This window comes from Rutilus rutilus, assembly GCF_951802725.1.
Source record: "Rutilus rutilus genome assembly, contig: SCAFFOLD_92, whole genome shotgun sequence".
NCBI classification, from domain to species: Eukaryota; Metazoa; Chordata; class Actinopteri; order Cypriniformes; family Leuciscidae; genus Rutilus; species Rutilus rutilus.
Genome location: NW_028175457.1, coordinates 1 through 17,500, shown reverse-complemented (window position 1 = coordinate 17,500; position 17,500 = coordinate 1). Strand labels below are relative to the sequence as shown.

Genomic DNA, 17,500 nt, shown 5'->3' with positions numbered 1-17,500 from the left:
ACACTCAGGCATGATGGCGTAACGTTACGATTATAACGTAAGACTATAGAAAAAATGACAGACGTTAGCTTCAGTAAAGTTAGCTTCATTCATTGAGAAGGTATGACGTCACATGTGCGCCTTTTGAGTTTGTAGTCTCTGTAATTACGTATTTTCACAGTCTTATACCTCAACAGTTTTACATCAAACTGCGACTTTCTTGACTTTAAAATGTATCTTTTAAATTGATAAACATCATATGTGTAATTCAGGGCACAATTCAAACGAGATCAACATATTTGTTGTCTCGCGCCATTGACTACCATACAATATTTTTCCGAAGTAAGGTCCCATGGTGGTCGACCGGAAGGGGAGGGACTTAGGCTCTCTATTCGGCAGGAAACTTTGACAAGAATGAATGAACAGACGCATATCGTTGCCTCTATACTGTTATTATTACGGCATTACTCCCTGCAGCGCCAGCTATACTCCAGGCTAGTTCACATTCGCCAAATGAACGTCCTCGTTGTGCGAACATTTTAGCGTCGCCGGCAGGACAAATGTGTGTGTGTGTGTGTGTGTGTGCTGGAAGAAACGCTGTGGGCAGGACTGATAGATCTGCACATAAATATTCTTCTTCAGTGGTTTAGGCGACGCGGGAACCACCGGAACTTCCTGTAAATGTTCTGAAAGTCCGAACCAGACAGAAAATGCGTTCACACTAGAAACGAACCAAACCTTTGTTCAGTTTGATCCGGACCGAGACTACCTCTTTTCGTCGGACCAAATTTGGTCTGTTTGGTGCGGGCCGTGGTCCGGGGGAGGGTTCACACCTGTAATTTTGATTCGGATCAAACTGAAAAGTCCGAAAAGTTAGGTTGAAATAGTTTGAAAACGCATCTTTTTCTCTCCGTTTTGTCCTTCTGTTTGAAAACGCCGTTTTCGTGTTTTAGTGTGGACGGTCCAAACAGGTATTTGAAAACGATGGCGTGAGTTTAGTCATGTGACGCATATTGTTCCAATAGATATTCATGTTTATAGCGGTATTGTGCCTGTTATGTGCTTTTCACTTTCACACTGTTGCTAAAATATGTTACTTCACACACTCTTCACATCACAGTCCTGCGAACATGACCGAAGGTTTACTCACATTTGCTGAGAGCAGTTTTAGACCAAACACGTAATGGTGAGTGAGAGCGACCCGGACGCTTCAGTGAATGCCGAGATATTTTGCTGAATAAAATGATGATTTGCGTGATAAATTCATCATTTATTTTTCCATCTGTCTCGTCTCAGTGAGCTTTCGTGAGGGTTTACGCATGCGCATTAAAGGTGAATTTAGCGGTTTCCCGACGTTTCTGGGTGCTTCTCAATATCCCTCCTCGTCTCCTCGTTCCTCCATCCGAGCTCAGCCATCTTGAAGGACATCTCTATTCTCTAATTGCACCTCGAGGAGTGAGGCGGCTTCCTGAGGAGTTATGAGCGAGGATGCACAGGTGTATCCTATGCGGAAGAGTTTTATTGGCTAGACGTGACGCACGTATAAATTCTCCTCCCCCTTCACATCGGTCACAATCATTTTAATTTATACTTTACCTTTGCAGTTTATATAAACCACACATCTCACATATTTCAACAGGGTATCTTGCTTTATTATTATTTATTATGAATTTCTTAAATAACCAAACTTCAACAACATAAGGGCAGATCCTCTGAGCGCTGCTGATGACGCTGTGAAGTGACGCTCGAGTGATCAAGTGTTCCAATGTATAAAAAAAGCTTTCATTCGATTCCTCCATCCTCTTTCCCTCGCGTCCTACAGGGGGTGGAGCTGAGACGCGAGGAAAGGAAACGAGGATGCACAAATAAGAAATGAGAAGCACCCTCAGGGTGGATGAGAAACTTGTGGAAAACGCTTGAAAACGCGAGTGTGGACGGAGAGCGTGTTTAAACGCAAATTCAGTTTTTAAATGTACCCGGATTAACGTAGACATAGCCAGAGATAAAGACATACGAGTGTGTCTCAGCACAAGATCATCTCTCAGTATCGGGACGCACGTTCATCTGGAGGGAAAGTAATATCCCGGATCCGCTGGTGTTCACGGCACCGGAACGCTTTCATTTCATTGTGATGGAGACGCAGTCGAGCGTGACATTATCATGTCACCGGTCTGCAGACACTCAGGACTCGTGATGGAAGATCACAGACGATGAAGATCAAACACTGCATGTACAGACACACACTCCAGCCACACACACACACACATCCAGTCAGTGGCCGGTAAATGCCCCCAAAACTGCTCAAATCACGACACATCACACACCAGTCTCTCACAGACAGATCTAAACTACCATGCACAGGCTATCTGCAGGGTTTATAAGCCAAATGTAAGGCTTTTAAAGACTTAAGATTTGATAAATTAAAGACTGAATTAAATCAATACAGTACAAAGAACATAAAAATAATATCTTTTCTGTTAACCAAATGCTTTTTAATCTTCACTATTGCTTTAATGCAAATGAACAAGCGCGCTGTGTGTTCAAGTTAGGCCTGTCACGATAACTACTGTTTGTTGTGCGATATATATCGTCCCAGAAATAATTGCGATAAACGATATTATTGCCATTTTAAGACCATTTTATGCCACTGAATATAAATCATAATATAACAGCATAATAATGCAAGTAGGCCTACAACAATCATTCTTTAGATCGTGGAAATAATGTGTCAAAAATGTAAATATCCTAAATAAAAAAACTTGAATAAATACACTGTAAAAAATTTTACAATACAAGTACAATCAACTTGAATGTTTAAGTCATTGCAACTTAAATTACACTAAACTGACTTAAAGGGATGACCAAAGAGTTTCGATATTTTTCCTATTTAAAACTTGACTCTTCTGTAGTTACATCGTGTACTAAGACCGACGGAAAATGTAAAGTTGCGATTTTCTAGGCTGATATGGCTAGGAACTATACTCTCATTCCTGCGTAATAATCAAGAAACTTCGCTGCCGTACCATGAGTCCAGCAGGCGTAGTGATATGACGCAGCACCTGATAATAGGTCTAATAGGTTAGACAAACTTAGTCCCGGTCACGTTGGAAGTTACCGAGCTGGGGACTATTTTCAGGCGCTGCGTCATATCATTACGCCTGCTGGACTCATGTTACGGCAGCAAAGTTTCTTGATTATTACGCAGGAATGAGAGTATAGTTCCTAGCCATATCAGCCTAGAAAATTGCAACTATTTATTTTCCGTCGGTCTTAGTACACGATGTAACTACAGAAGATTCAAGTTTTAAATAGGAAAAATATCGAAACTCTTTGGTCATTTTTTTGAGAGAGATGCTAATGGTCCTGTCCGATTCAATGATCTATGCTAAGCTATGCTAAAAGTGGTACCGCCAGACCCGGAGTTCGGCTGAATGGATTCGAAAACGGTAAAACTCAACTGTTTAACTCTGGGGGAGGTGTAAAATGAGCCTATTTCCAAAACTTAATGAGTTGAATCTTGTATAACTTGTATAAAAAAAATGTATATTAATTACTTAACTTATTTTGATGAGTTAAAGCAATGTAAAAACATATCATAACTTATTGATCAAGTAAATTTTTTTTTTTTTACAGTGTAGTAAATAAACATAAAAAATAAAATAATGCACTTGTAAAAAAAACACTTACTGAAATGTTCCATTTACAGATTTTTCCCTGGCTTTCTTTTCTCTGTAAAGTAAAGGTGCTTTCAATTGCTGAAACACAAACCCCAGTCAGATGTCCGTATGAACACAGGCACAGACGCCTCAACAGGCCTTATCTGCTGCTAAAACTATTTACACCGTGACGTTTATATTTGCACCAGAACAGTGGATTGCAGCTTTGAAACCCAAGTGCATTTGAACTTGTTCTTTCAAACTGTCTGTAGTTGTCAGGAAAACTATATATATATATATATATATATATATACTATATATATCATGATGAGTATTTGAGCTAAATCTGAGCAGATTTGGCTTACACGAACTTCCCCATAACTGTAATTCCCCAATTGTGTAACCAGAATTGTTTAATTTCTCATGATTCCCATCCCAAATCATGTGTGTGTGAAGCATCTGTGAGCCTCCATAGCATCATAGACCGCATGAGCACAACGTTAAAAACACACTGACCGACCTCTGCTGATAAGTGCTTGTTTTTGCGAGTGTTTGCGCCCTGACTCACAGACTGAAAACACCACATTCTCTCACCGGCTGCAGATAAAAATCACTCTTGTTTCCAGAAGTTCAACAGAGACCGACGCTGTTGGAGGACAGCGAACAGCATTACGTCACGTGACAGTGAGTAACGTCCTCGCGTCACTGAGAGTTTGACTGAATGAATCGATGATCTCAACCCACATCAGTCACGAAAACAGGATTTTCCGGGCTCTTTTTGGATCAGAGGAGTTGTGAGCAACCGTTCACGTCGCAAAACGTCCCACAGACCTAATCATTCGTATGACGTAAATGTGCAGTGATTGCAGGACACACTCTTAAAGGTCTGTTTTATCGGTCTCTGGAAGCCCATTAGCTGGATCCGGTGCACTCAGACACCGGCGTGGCAATTCTTCTCAATTTGCCTGACAGATCTGGTGTATCAAACTCATTTGGCTGAGTGCACCGGGTCACAGAGAGACACTTTCAGTTCAGCCAATGTGTGCTGATGGCTCTCATCCTCATCAGCCAATCACAAACACACGTCCCACAGCACAGGGCCAATCGGAAAGGCACATTTCAAAGCCTGGAAGTCAAAAATGTACATCTGAAACCATCTAGAAATGTTGAGGCTGAAACACTCAGTTTGATGAGGCAATTAATAAGAAGTGGAGATGCGATGCAATGGATAAAGTATCTATGTGAGGGAGCGGTGGTTCTCTAAAACCGATCAATTTAAAGATACAATTAGGGTTTTAACTTACAAACCACCAGCACAATGTCAAATTAAAGCATCTAAACAATAAAAAAAAGAAAAATCTTGATCAGTGCTAATTTTGACCTCTGTGTGTATTCATGTGTTGTTAGGCAAGTAAACATCTCCAGCAAATAGTTTATATTTAATTAAGTAGGAAACGGTCTTAATTGAGGTGTGGTAATGTGTGTTTGTGTGGCGTCTGTGCAAACGGATGTGTTTCTGGATGTAGCCAGAGGTCAGTGACCTTTCCACAGATCTAAACGCTGGGTGTTCGCCAGCCATCTGACCTGACCTCTGTGTGTGTGTGTGATGTGGACCGACTCGCAGGCGTCTCATCACAGCGGAGCAAGATAGATTATCGCAACACACCCAAAACACACACCAACGCAAGACACACAAAATGACCGTCTGGTTAAAATGAGTTCAGTGAAGCTGTAGCCTTAAAGACCCCATGAAATCAAAATGAACAATACTTATGTTATCTTTTAAATGGAATATTGCAGTATTTCTCCTAAATGATTTATCCGTGCGCATCATTATTTTAAATTCACGATCTGTCGATTTTATATTGTGGTCAATCTTCAATCCGTCCATCTACTTTTCCAAGTGAATCGCAGAGATTTTCTCTTTTCTGTCCTTGTAATAATGTTAAAATATAGCATTAACTGCCTATTAGATGCCTGATTATATCATGTGTCTCTAGGCTATCATGTGACTTTCACGCGTGGTAACGCATTTTATTAAAAATTTTGTCAGCAGTATGGCTGTGCGATGAATAAAATTTTAGTTTCGGTTTGGATTTTGGCTTTCAAAGATTATAAAACCGTGATAATCAAGATAAAATGATCATTGTGCGGCTGTGCTTTCGCCCCTCCTGAAAAGCCTAAACGTAACGTCCAAATCAGTCAAATCATGTAACGGGACTGTCGTAAAATGCAGTCTACAGCGGCACATGCTTTACACAGTGTCGTGCTAGCGGCCCTTACGTTAAAGGTGAACTAAGTAACTTTTTTACCTTAACTGAACAGCTTCGGAGTCATTGGAATGGTTATAATACTTATTTCGGGTTGAATGGTGGTCGTTTCACACCCCCCTGGTGCCCGTGAGCGGAAAATACGCACTTGCAACTTTGGGGCGGCGGGCCGCCGGCCGCCGCGTCAGGAAGTATCGCGTGATATCAGGTCTCGCGATGTAAACAACTGCTTTACGGCCAAAAGAAATCTGCTAAAATGCTGTCATTATTGCGCTCCCTCACGCTGTTCGAACCCGAATGAAGAAGACGTTTTAAAGAATGTCCCATCTGCTTTGATGTCGTTGATCTACTAGCCTCTGGTGTCTGAGAATCGCCAACGAGTTTTTACAACAGTGTTGTCAAATATCTATTCCGAAGCTGTGGGGGGAGCTCTAGAGAGAAACCTGCGAGCAAAAAGGGAGAATACAGCGAAGAAATCCCGAAGTTACTGAGTGCTGCTTTAACAACTAAAGATTTTCACAACGGAAATGAATCAATTAAAAACATACTTAAGCCAGACAATGACTTTATTCTAGAGCTGCTGTACAGACAAAACAATCTTTGTTGCGTTTATTTCCTATTGTCACTGTAAAGCTGCTTTGAAACAATCTGTATTGTGAAAAGCGCTAAAGGATTATTAAAACAAGCGCATTAATCTGCAAAAGAGACTGATCCCCATGTGCTTTCTGTGTGCGTGCTGCGAAACGGAGCTAAAATCGGACAAGCAAATCATACTTGGGGTTTCAGACGCCTAACACCGTGTCCTAACCTACACACGACGCGATAAAAGGTTCTTCTCCATGTTGATCAGAGTGTGTGTGCTAACCAGCCGCGACGGCGACATGCGATGAGTCTATTTCAGAAACGGTTTCTATTTTTCGGCGACGTCGCGCTGGAACAACAAACACAAAGTGTGGCGATGATAATCTCAGGTGCTGTTTATGTGCTTTATTTAATGTTAAAAGCGTGTCATGTGACTCTGAATATCATTTAGTGCTCCAGCTTTGAAGCTGTAAAAGCAACAATGGATAATTCACCTCAGATCCTGAAATGAAACAAATGGAAACAAGAACGTTCAAACTGTGAACAAACAAGTGTATTATTTGACAAAGATTGTTTTAGTAACTCAGCCTATGTATTTTTAATAATGTTTAAATGGTGTAATATTTGTGAATTTGATTAAGTAGCTACTTATACATTTTCTTGCGAGTGCCGTCAAGATTACTCTCTGGTGCCGCGAGACTCCGTCCGCACACTGTTCTGATTGGCTGACTCCGCCCACATGCTGTTCTGATTGGTTAACTCCGCCCACACACTGTTCTGATTGGCTGTGGGTTTTGATTGCATGCATTCGGTCTTAAAGCCTAATGCAAATATCGGCTGCTGTCTGTCATTAATGTTAAAGACAAAATCACTCACTGCTCTTGACCGAATAACTTTAGTAGTTTTAATAAGAATCATTGTATATTTAATTCATACAGTGAAGAGACTATGCTGTGTTTTAAAGTTCAACGCAGGGTTTAATGGCTATTTTGACAATTGACTGTTTAATGCAATACTGTGTTTTTAATTGTGAAAATAGATGAAGTCCATAGGCTTGTTCAAGTCTGGATATTCTCGATAAATTGGGAAGATCGTGACTCAGATCGTGATTGTTTGTTATAAGATCGTGAAATAAATTTTGGGGGAAATATTGTCCACTCCTAATTCAGGATTACAGCGAATGGCTTCGATCAAAACAATAACAAAAGCAGCGTTCTCTACATGCTTTCTTCTGTATCCGATAATCCGACAACAAGTCTCTCTGAAAAGCCTGCGTTGAACCCATAGACTGTAAAAAATGGTTGAACCGCGTTTTGTTTAAATACGAATCCACAGTAAAATGAAGCGAACGAATGAAGTGTCGTCCAGGAAGGCAATGCAAAGATTGTGTTTTTCCACAACTTGCCACTTCAAACATCTTGTAATCCTTTATGGTTTTGTTGCTGGAGTAATCCTGTGTTTGCATCGCTCTCGTATTTACTACCACATGCCATGTGAATAAGTGGGCGGGGCTAAAGAGGCGATGGTGTAGAAGTAGGCGTGGATTTTCTTTACGTTACGCAATAATGCGAAAAAATCCCAAATGAGTCATTTTGTTGGACTAACAATGAAGTTTTGAGTATTTTTATAGTACAATGACCTCATACATGTCAAAAGTTCAAGGAAAATTAGATTTCTCAATTCATGACCTCTTTAACAAATGATGCTACACACACTGCTCTATGTCAATGTGTCTTTTGTCCACATCTACAGCTGAATAGGACAGACGACCCCCTCACACACACACACACACACACACACTCTGGGGCGAGGCTATAAAATCCCTCCTCAGATTCACGTTTCTGGACACTGATCTTACAAACACGCGAGAGACACATGAGAGCGACCAGAGCTTGCAATCACTTACATCACTCGCGCTTCTCCGAGCAAAACACTGCTACCAAGAATCACGTCTGAGTTCATTTTTAATATGCATAAACGGCAATAGAACAAATAGAACATTACGCAACTCACAGTACAATCACTAGTGACTAAAGTCCACTCACTGTAAAGTGGAATTTAAGGGCTGGTCAATGACTCAACTAGAGAAATACCTCCAACACACACACACACACACACACACACACACACACAACACACAGAGAGAGAGAGTGATATAATGGTTCGAAAGCAGCTTTATGTCTGGTTTTTGGTTCTTGTGTTTTTGCAGATGTCCAGGCATGAAACAGCAGCATCTTCTCTCTCTCTCACACACACACCTGCTTTTACTTTAGACCCACAAAAACACATTTATGACCTTAAAAGTTTTCACGCTCAATAATTCAAATACTGACATTTTTGTTTTTACTTTAAGAAAACTGAAGTAACACTTCACATTGTCCACAATGCAAACTATTATATAGTGACGAATAGCGTTTTCTTCTCTATTATTAGGTGTGTATAAGTATGCATGAATGTCATGTGTATATTGTATTAGTTACAAGTGTTAACCAAAGATGAGATGCAAATGAGCATATGCTATATTCTCTAGTCTATACGATGCTTATTTTTCAGCTTTTTGGCTAGAATCATGTTTTTTTACATAAAAATCAAAACAACAATAACAAATGTTTTTGTAGCCTAATAATAATGTGTAATTGCAAGCATCCCTACAAATTAAAGTGAATAGTACCTTGTTATTTGTGTAAAAGAATAAGTAAGAGACTAAAATGAGAACTGTAATGTAAACTGTGCTCCAAAACAACCACAAACGCAACACAAAATTCGGGCTTTTATGAATGAAACACACGCGCATTAGTGCAACCATGTGTGCAAAACATGCGAATAATTTCGCGAACCAAGCAATGAATGAATGAATGAATCGATCGAATCTTCTAAACATAACTTAATCATCCGAATCGAGATGACTAAACCTGATTTAATGATCCGAATCGCGATCCCGCTTGAAACCGATTGCGCGCGTGCGCGCACCGTCGGAACACCGGGAGCTCGTGCACCGGAGATGAAGATAAACTCAAAACTCAAAACTCATAACCACCCCGAAACAGTTCAAGAAGACACACACGGTCTTACCGGTTAAACCCCACCGGAGGATGAGTGACAGAATCCGCTGAGCTGCTGAAGTGTGTTGTGTTTCTCTCTCATGATCTGCTCAGTTCAGTGTCACATTACATCCAGCTCTTTCTATTTCCACACACACACACCGCGGGCAGATGGAAAACACGGACTGGATCTCAATGATCCGGGATTCTGGCGGAAACCCAATCCAAATACTTCTGGCGCGTCGAGGGGACAATGACCCAAATTGTGTAAGCAGCAAAAACTGTCAGGTTAAACACACTAACTTACAAACACATTTAAAATAGAGCAGTCTCTTTTACGTTAATTTAATTAAGCATTATAAAATATTTGTGTTATTTATATATATATATATATATAGAGAGAGAGAGAGAGAGAGAGAGAGAGGTCTATATATATATAATTGTAAATTATATTAAATAGACATATAAATAAAATAAAACATAATTTAATAATAAATTATATATATTATCTAAAAAATATATTTATATGTATAGTTTGGGATCGGTAAGAATTGTTAATGTTTTTAAAATAAGTCTCTTCTGCTCACCAAGGCAACATTTATTTGTTAAAAAAATACGGTAAAAATAGTGTAATATTATTACAATTTAAAAATAACCGTTTTCTATGTTGATATATAGTGAAATGTAATTTATTCGTGTGATCAAAGCTGAATTTTCAGCATCATTACTCCAGTCTTCAGTGTCACATGATCCTTCAGAAATCACTCTAATATGATGATTTGCTGCTCAAGAAACATTTATTACTATTATTGGCTTTTTTTTTCAGGATTCTTTGATGAATAGAAAGTTCCAAAAAACAATTATTTAAAATAGAAAGCTTTTGTAACATTATACACAGCCGTTCAAAAGTTTGGGGTCAGTAGGAATTTTTGTCTTTAGATTTTATCTTTTATAAAAGATGGGTATTAAAGGGTATGTGTCTGTATAGTGTACTGTCTTACAGGCCGAAGTGAGTGATCCTCGCACTGCTCCGGACTCCGTGTTTTGCGGTTCCCCGGAGTAAAGCTCAGAGTAACAAAGAACATATTTGAGATCCGCGGCAGCAGCAGCCTGACTGGGCGTGACGTCAGGGAGACACACACACACACACACACACACACACACACACACACACACACGTTGTGTTTTCATGTTTTATGGGGACTTCGCATAGACGTAACGATTTGTATACTGTATATTATGTCCCCTTACACTTACCAGACCCCTAAACCTCACACTCAAACACACACACGCACACACACACACGTTGTGTTTTCATGTTTTATGGGGACTTCCCATAGACATAACGATTTGTATACTGTACAAACTGTATATATTATGACCCCTTACACTAACCAGACCCCTAAACCTCACACTCAAACACACACACACACACACACACACACACACACGCACACACCCACACACACATTGTGTTTTCATGTTTTATGGGGACTTCCCATAGACATAACGATTTTTATACTGTACAAACTGTATATTATGACCCATAAACCTCTCTCTCACACACACACACACACACACACACACACTCAATCACACACAACACACACACACACACACACACACACACACACACACACACACACACACACACACACACACACACACACACACACACACACACACACACACTTTGTATTAAATCTTGACAGGTTTATGTACCAGGAATAAAGATTTCAGTTCAAGTTAAAGGCTTATTTCCATTGTGGTCCTTAACAATGTAACATCAGTGACACTTTGTGCTATTTTATATATATATATATATATATATATATATATATATATATATATATATATATATATATATATATATATATATAAACAGGCATGTTTCCAGCCACTGTGTGCATGTGTGTGTATGAAAGACAGGACTGAACAATAAGGGTCATGAGTTGTGTTAAAGGTCACCATCTGCATTGATTTCTGCCCGTCTCCACTTATCTGCACATGCAGCCTTTCTGCTATCTTCACATATGCAAATACACACAAGCCCGTGGCCTGGGGGTGTTACGGACAGGCACACACACACACCGAACGACTTCCTCGGCCCGTCTGAAGACGTGAGACGCGTTCAGGCCGTTCACACCACTGTTATTTGGATTTAAGCATGAGGTTTCACAAATGCAGGTTCGAGTTGAATCAATCCATTATATATGCATCTGCATTAAGGTTAAAAGAAAAGTTGACAACTGAAAATGAGAATTTGGTAATTTACTCGCCCTCATTTGTGTTCCAAACCCATACGGCTTTCTTTCTTTTGATGTACACAAAGATGTTAGAGCAGAATGAGATCCAACGACGGACTTTCAGACAAAAAAGCACCATAAAGTATCACAAAAATTGCTTCCTTTTACTTCCATAGTAACAAACATTCTGCTTAACATCTCATTTCATGTTTCACAGGAGAAATCACGGAGAGAAACTGCTCATTTTTGGGTGAACTACCCCTTTAAATGCCTTGGTTTGATCTGAAGTGTGCAAATATACAGTAGATTAGCATATGATTTGCATGCAGATACACTTTTAGAAGCACATTTGTGTAGTTGCTCAGGTGTGGCCGAGCAGATTCAGACATGTGGGTTCATCAAAGGGCCATTTAATCACATGACCTGAATCGATTAATTAAATGTCAGAGTAACTCTCTCTCATACACTGAAGCCGATAGCATGCAAACACACACTCATGTTTCCTCTTCTGCTGTTTTTTATAGCCTGCAGCTCCTGATCTCACAGATTGCTGTGTGAACATAAACGGCGTTATGAATATTATCACATGCAGGTGTGCTGAGCTCTAATGAGCGATAAAGTGCCACACACACACACACACACACACACCACAGGAAACAGAAACTGATGCCTTCCTCTGGTGCTCCATATGCTGAGCTCTGATTGGCTGCTGACAGAGCGACATCATATGCATGAAGATAACATGCTAAACCACTTCTGCACACTGACCCTTCAGAAACCACAGACACAATGATGTTTTAAGACATTATGGTTGCTAAATAAAAAAATCGGTGCATTTATTGACGTCAGTGTGAAGATCTTCTTTCTAAACGCTTCAATGTTGTTTTACAGATTACTTAAAGGAACACTCCACCGTTTTTTGAAATAGGGCTTATTCACCGTCTTTCCTACATTTAGATAGGTGGGCAAATGCATTTTTGTCTTTGTTTTAGTTTGACAGGGTCGGTGCTAGCTTAGCTTAGCATAATGAATGGCCTTCTTGTGGCCTGCGTATTCACAACGAGTACAAATAGCGATGCAGATTAAGACTAGGCGATTTCCTAGGCAGATAAAAAGAAGTAAAAGTGATTAAAAATAAAAAATTGCGCCCAAGTAGCAGTGCTTCGCCTGTGCTTCACCCCAGTATAGTCCCAAGTCAATATCTGCCTAGGAAATCACCTAGTCTTAATGTGCATCGCTATTTGTACTCGTTGTGAATACGCAGGTCACACTAAGTAATTCGTTTTTTTTATTTTTGATTTTTGATCACTTTTACTCATGACATGCTAGCTGGCAACAAAGGATTCCATTCATTATGCTAAGCTAAGCTATCGGCGGCACTGCCAAACTAAAACAATGCATGCACTGAGACAAAAATGCATTTGCCCACCTGTCTAAATGTAGGAAAGACGGTGAATAAGCCCTATTTCCTGTTTTCCTTTAAGCCATACTGAACAGAATACTGGCTTACGACTGTACATAACGATACCCTCATGTCACGATTCGATACATATCACGATACTGAACTCACGATATGATATTATTGTGATTCTCCAAGACATATAATAAATGTACTGTTGATTAATATGCTAAATTTGGTGTTACACTGTGTGTGTAAATGAATAGTCTTGGACTTGGTGCTGGAAACCCAAAGCACAGGACAATAGAGACGCCAGAATAACAATATTCATGATTACTGAAAAATACTGAATTATTTTAGATGAATATGCTTTCACTAGATATATTTAAAATAATGTAGGCCACTTTTTACTGGTAACATCAGACATCTGACATTAATTATACACAAATATTCATTGCATTATTATATTATTCAGCTTTATATATCGTAATTTAATGTAGTACTGACACTAAAACTCTGTAAACTTGAATTTTTGAACTATACACAATATATATTGTCACTATCCATGATAGATATTGTTGCATTTTTGTTTTGCGCTATATTGTTACACGATATATTGTTACACAACACACCCCAACTACATACTGAACACTGCATCATACTTTTTAAAAATAGTAAATGAAGTTGCAATTAATGCTAATGTTATTCCACTTAAACAGAAAATGCACATACTGTATGTGTTTACTGTGCAGCCATTAAGTAGATTTTTTTTTAATGAACCCTAAATGCATTCTAATAATCACTGGTATAATGAACATTGACATTACGCATATGATTATTTTAATTAAGCATAAATCCGAGTGATTCTCCTGCTCTCTCGTCTCTGTTTCTTCAGCTTCAGGAAACACAGCTTAACAGACACTAGCTAAAGCTTAAACGCCGACATATGCCACTGACTCTTCACACACTGACCTTAATCTGCTGCACAGGATTGGTGTCCTTCAGTAATGACATTACCTGAAACACACACACAGGTGTCTAGGTCATGTCTTGTGATATATATACTTGAATGCATGTACTGTGATCATGATGCATTACAGGAATAAAAGCATCTGGGGTTTTTTATGCATCAAAATGCGTTTAAAAAAAATCTGCAAAAAATCTCATTGTTATTATTTTAATTTTAAATGAATTATTTAAATTAAAATTATTTGTATTATAATTAAAGTTAATTAACTATTTATAAAAAAAAAGTTTTACAAAAATACTGTATTAATAATGTCTTAAATATTATTTTTTAAAAATAAAAATAAAATGTATGTGTACAAAAACCTAATTTTATCAATTTTGCGGCTCTATTTTTTGTGTGTGTGTGTGTACCAACACATTGTTTCAGCAGAAAAACAAATATAAAACATCTTGGATGCATCCACGGTCTAAACACTGGCATCTGATTGACTATGTCATAGCAAGACGTGCTGACATTAGTGATGTTCTGTTGACCCGGGCCATGAGAGGTGCAGAGTGCTGGACGGATCACCGCTTGATTATTACCAAGCTCCATTTCAAAGTGCGCCCCCCACAGCGTCTCAGGAAATCCACCAAAAAGCAACTGAATTGTGCTATGCTAAAGTCGGCTTCACCAAGGAGTATGTTCCGCCGTTCAATGGGTATGAGGTCATCAGAGTGCGAGTCCATTCTGTGTTCTGATTACACCATAGATCAGAAATGGGCATCCATTGCCTCAATGTTACATGAAACTGCAGTCAATTCTATAGGCTATAAAACCAGAAAACATCAGGACTGGTTTGATGAGAACTCTGATGCCATCATGTCCATGCTGGAAAATAAGCGCAGAGCATACAGGGCTATTATCAGCTGCCCTGCATCCACCATCCTTCGGCAGCAATGGCAAACAGCACGCAAGGAGGTACAAACAACTTTACGTACTCTACAGAATTCATGGTGGTTGAACAAGGCTCAAGAAATTCAATCATATGCTGATAGAAACGATATGTACAACTTCTACAACTCCTTAAAAGTCATATATGGACCTAGGAATTGTTCTATTACACCTTTAAAAGCAGCAGATGGAATAACAATTTTAAAAGACAGGAAACAGATCTTGGCAAGGTGGGCTGAATATTTTGAAGTTCTCCTTAACCATCAGTCACCAATTGATCATTCCATCTTGGAGGAGCTACCAAATCGACCACCTATCCAAGCCCTTGATCATCATCCAACATTTCTAGAGGTGCTAGCAGCGATCAACTCCCTCAAAGATAATAAGTCCCCTGGCAATGACGGCATCCCAGCAGAGCTCCTTAAACAGGGTGGCTACCTGTGTACAAGGATGATTCATCAATACATCCTGCAGGTCTGGGAACAGGAGTGTGTCCCTCAACAATGGAGAGATGCAAACATTGTCATTTTATATAAAAACAAGGGTGAAAAATCTATTTGTAGCAACAATCGAGGTATATCGCTGCTAGCAGTCACAGGTAAGGTCCTGGCAAAAATCATGCTACGTAGGCTGGTGGAAAACCTAACCGAACATTTGTTGCCAGAGTCACAGTGTGGCTTCAGAAAGAATCGGAGTACTGTGGACATGATTTTCACAGTGAGACAGCTCCAAGAAAAATGCCGTGAACAACATCAGGACCTCTTCATGGCATTTGTCGATCTCTCCAAAGCATTCGACACTGTGAATCGAGAGCTGCTCTGGGACATCTTAACAAAATTTGGCTGTCCAAAAAAGTTTTGTAACATCCTGTCACAGTTCCATGAAGGGATGGTAGCTCGTGTGACCATAGGTGGTCAGGAGTCAGAGCCTTTTGGAGTACGCATTGGGGTAAGACAAGGATGTGTGCTGGCACCGGTACTTTTTAATATCTACCTCCTTTGTGTCACAAAGCTTCTATGTGATAAGCTTGAAAGCAGTATTGGGATCACTGTTGACTTCAGGTTGGATGGAAATCTCTTTAATATTCGAAGGTTCCAGGCCGCCACTAAGATCTCAGTAATGCGGGTCCTTGAGTTGCAGTATGCTGACGACTGCGTGTTCGTGGCACATACCCCAGAAGACCTGAAAATTATCCTTGCTGCTGCTGTGAAGACCTATAGTAGATTGGGCTTGTCAGTTAATACCACCAAAACTGAAGTGATATGCCAATGGAGGCTCAGCCCTCCACCTACCATGCCTGTTTTTACCATAGAACAACAACCACTTACAATAGTGCCATCCTTTAAGTATCTAGGCAGCATTGTTTCAGAGGACTGCAGCCTCGATTACGAAATAAATAATCGGATAAGGCAAGCTTCTGCAGCCTTTGGCAAACTTCGACGCAAGGTCTTTCAAAATAAGCACCTTCAGTTGGGCACTAAAGTTACCATCTATAAAGCTGTGTGTATCACCACTCTTCTTTACAGCTGTGAAGCCTGGGTCATATACAGCCATCACCTAAGGTTGCTGGAGCGTTTCCATATAAGGTGCTTGCAGCGAATCTTGGGGATCACATGTTATGACCATGTACCACATTCTGAAGTGCTTACTAGAACAAACTGCAAGAGTATGGAGGCAACAGTCGCTGAACATCAACTACGCTGGCTTGGGCATGTTATTAGGATGCCTCAAGATCGTCTTCCACGACAAATCCTTTATGGTCAGCTGCATCAGGGCCGCCGTTCTGCAGGGGGCCAGAAAAAGCGGTACAAAGACCAACTAAAAACTTCACTAGGAAAGTGTCAAATTAATCCATCATGCCTTGAAGAATTCGCAGCAAACCGAACCACCTGGAAGCAGCTCTGCCACACAGGAATAGTGCAGTTGGAATCTGAGAGGAATATAAGGAAACAACAAAAAAGACTACGAAGGCATGCAACCATGTATGCCTCTACAAACTCAGACTTTACATGCCCAATATGTAATAAAATTTGTGGATCAAGGATTGGACTCTACAGTCATAAAAGAGTACACCGCAAATGAAGTGGAATGTCATCATCGGATACGATGGACTAACAAGAGAGAGAGAGAGTGTGTGTGTGTGTGTGTGTGTGTGTGTGTGTGTGTGTGTGTGTGTGTGTGTGTGTGTAAAGGCAGGTGTGTGTGTGTGTGTGTGTGTGTGTGTGTGTGTGTGTGTGTGTGTGTGTGTAAAGGCAGGTGTTGGTGTGTGTGTAAAGGCAGGTGTTGGTGTGTGTAAAGGCAGGTGTTTTGTGTGTGTGTGTGTGTGTGTGTGTGTGTGTGTGTGTGTAAAGGCAGGTGTTTTGTGTGTGTGTGTGTGTGTGTGTGTGTGTGTGTGTGTGTGTGTGTGTGTGTGTGTGTGTGTGT

General features: G+C 40.0%; 1 long non-coding RNA gene across 1 annotated transcript in view; it reads right to left on the bottom strand.

Moving 5' to 3' along the window:
• LOC311285732 overlaps positions 1–9,675 on the bottom strand; it is a 25,435-nt gene extending 15,760 nt beyond the window's left edge. Inside the window, exon 1 of the long non-coding RNA XR_014626406.1 lies at positions 9,560–9,675. This is a non-coding gene — a long non-coding RNA (uncharacterized lncRNA). The remainder of the gene's footprint in view (positions 1–9,559) is intronic.
• Positions 9,676–17,500: the final 7,825 nt, after the last annotated feature.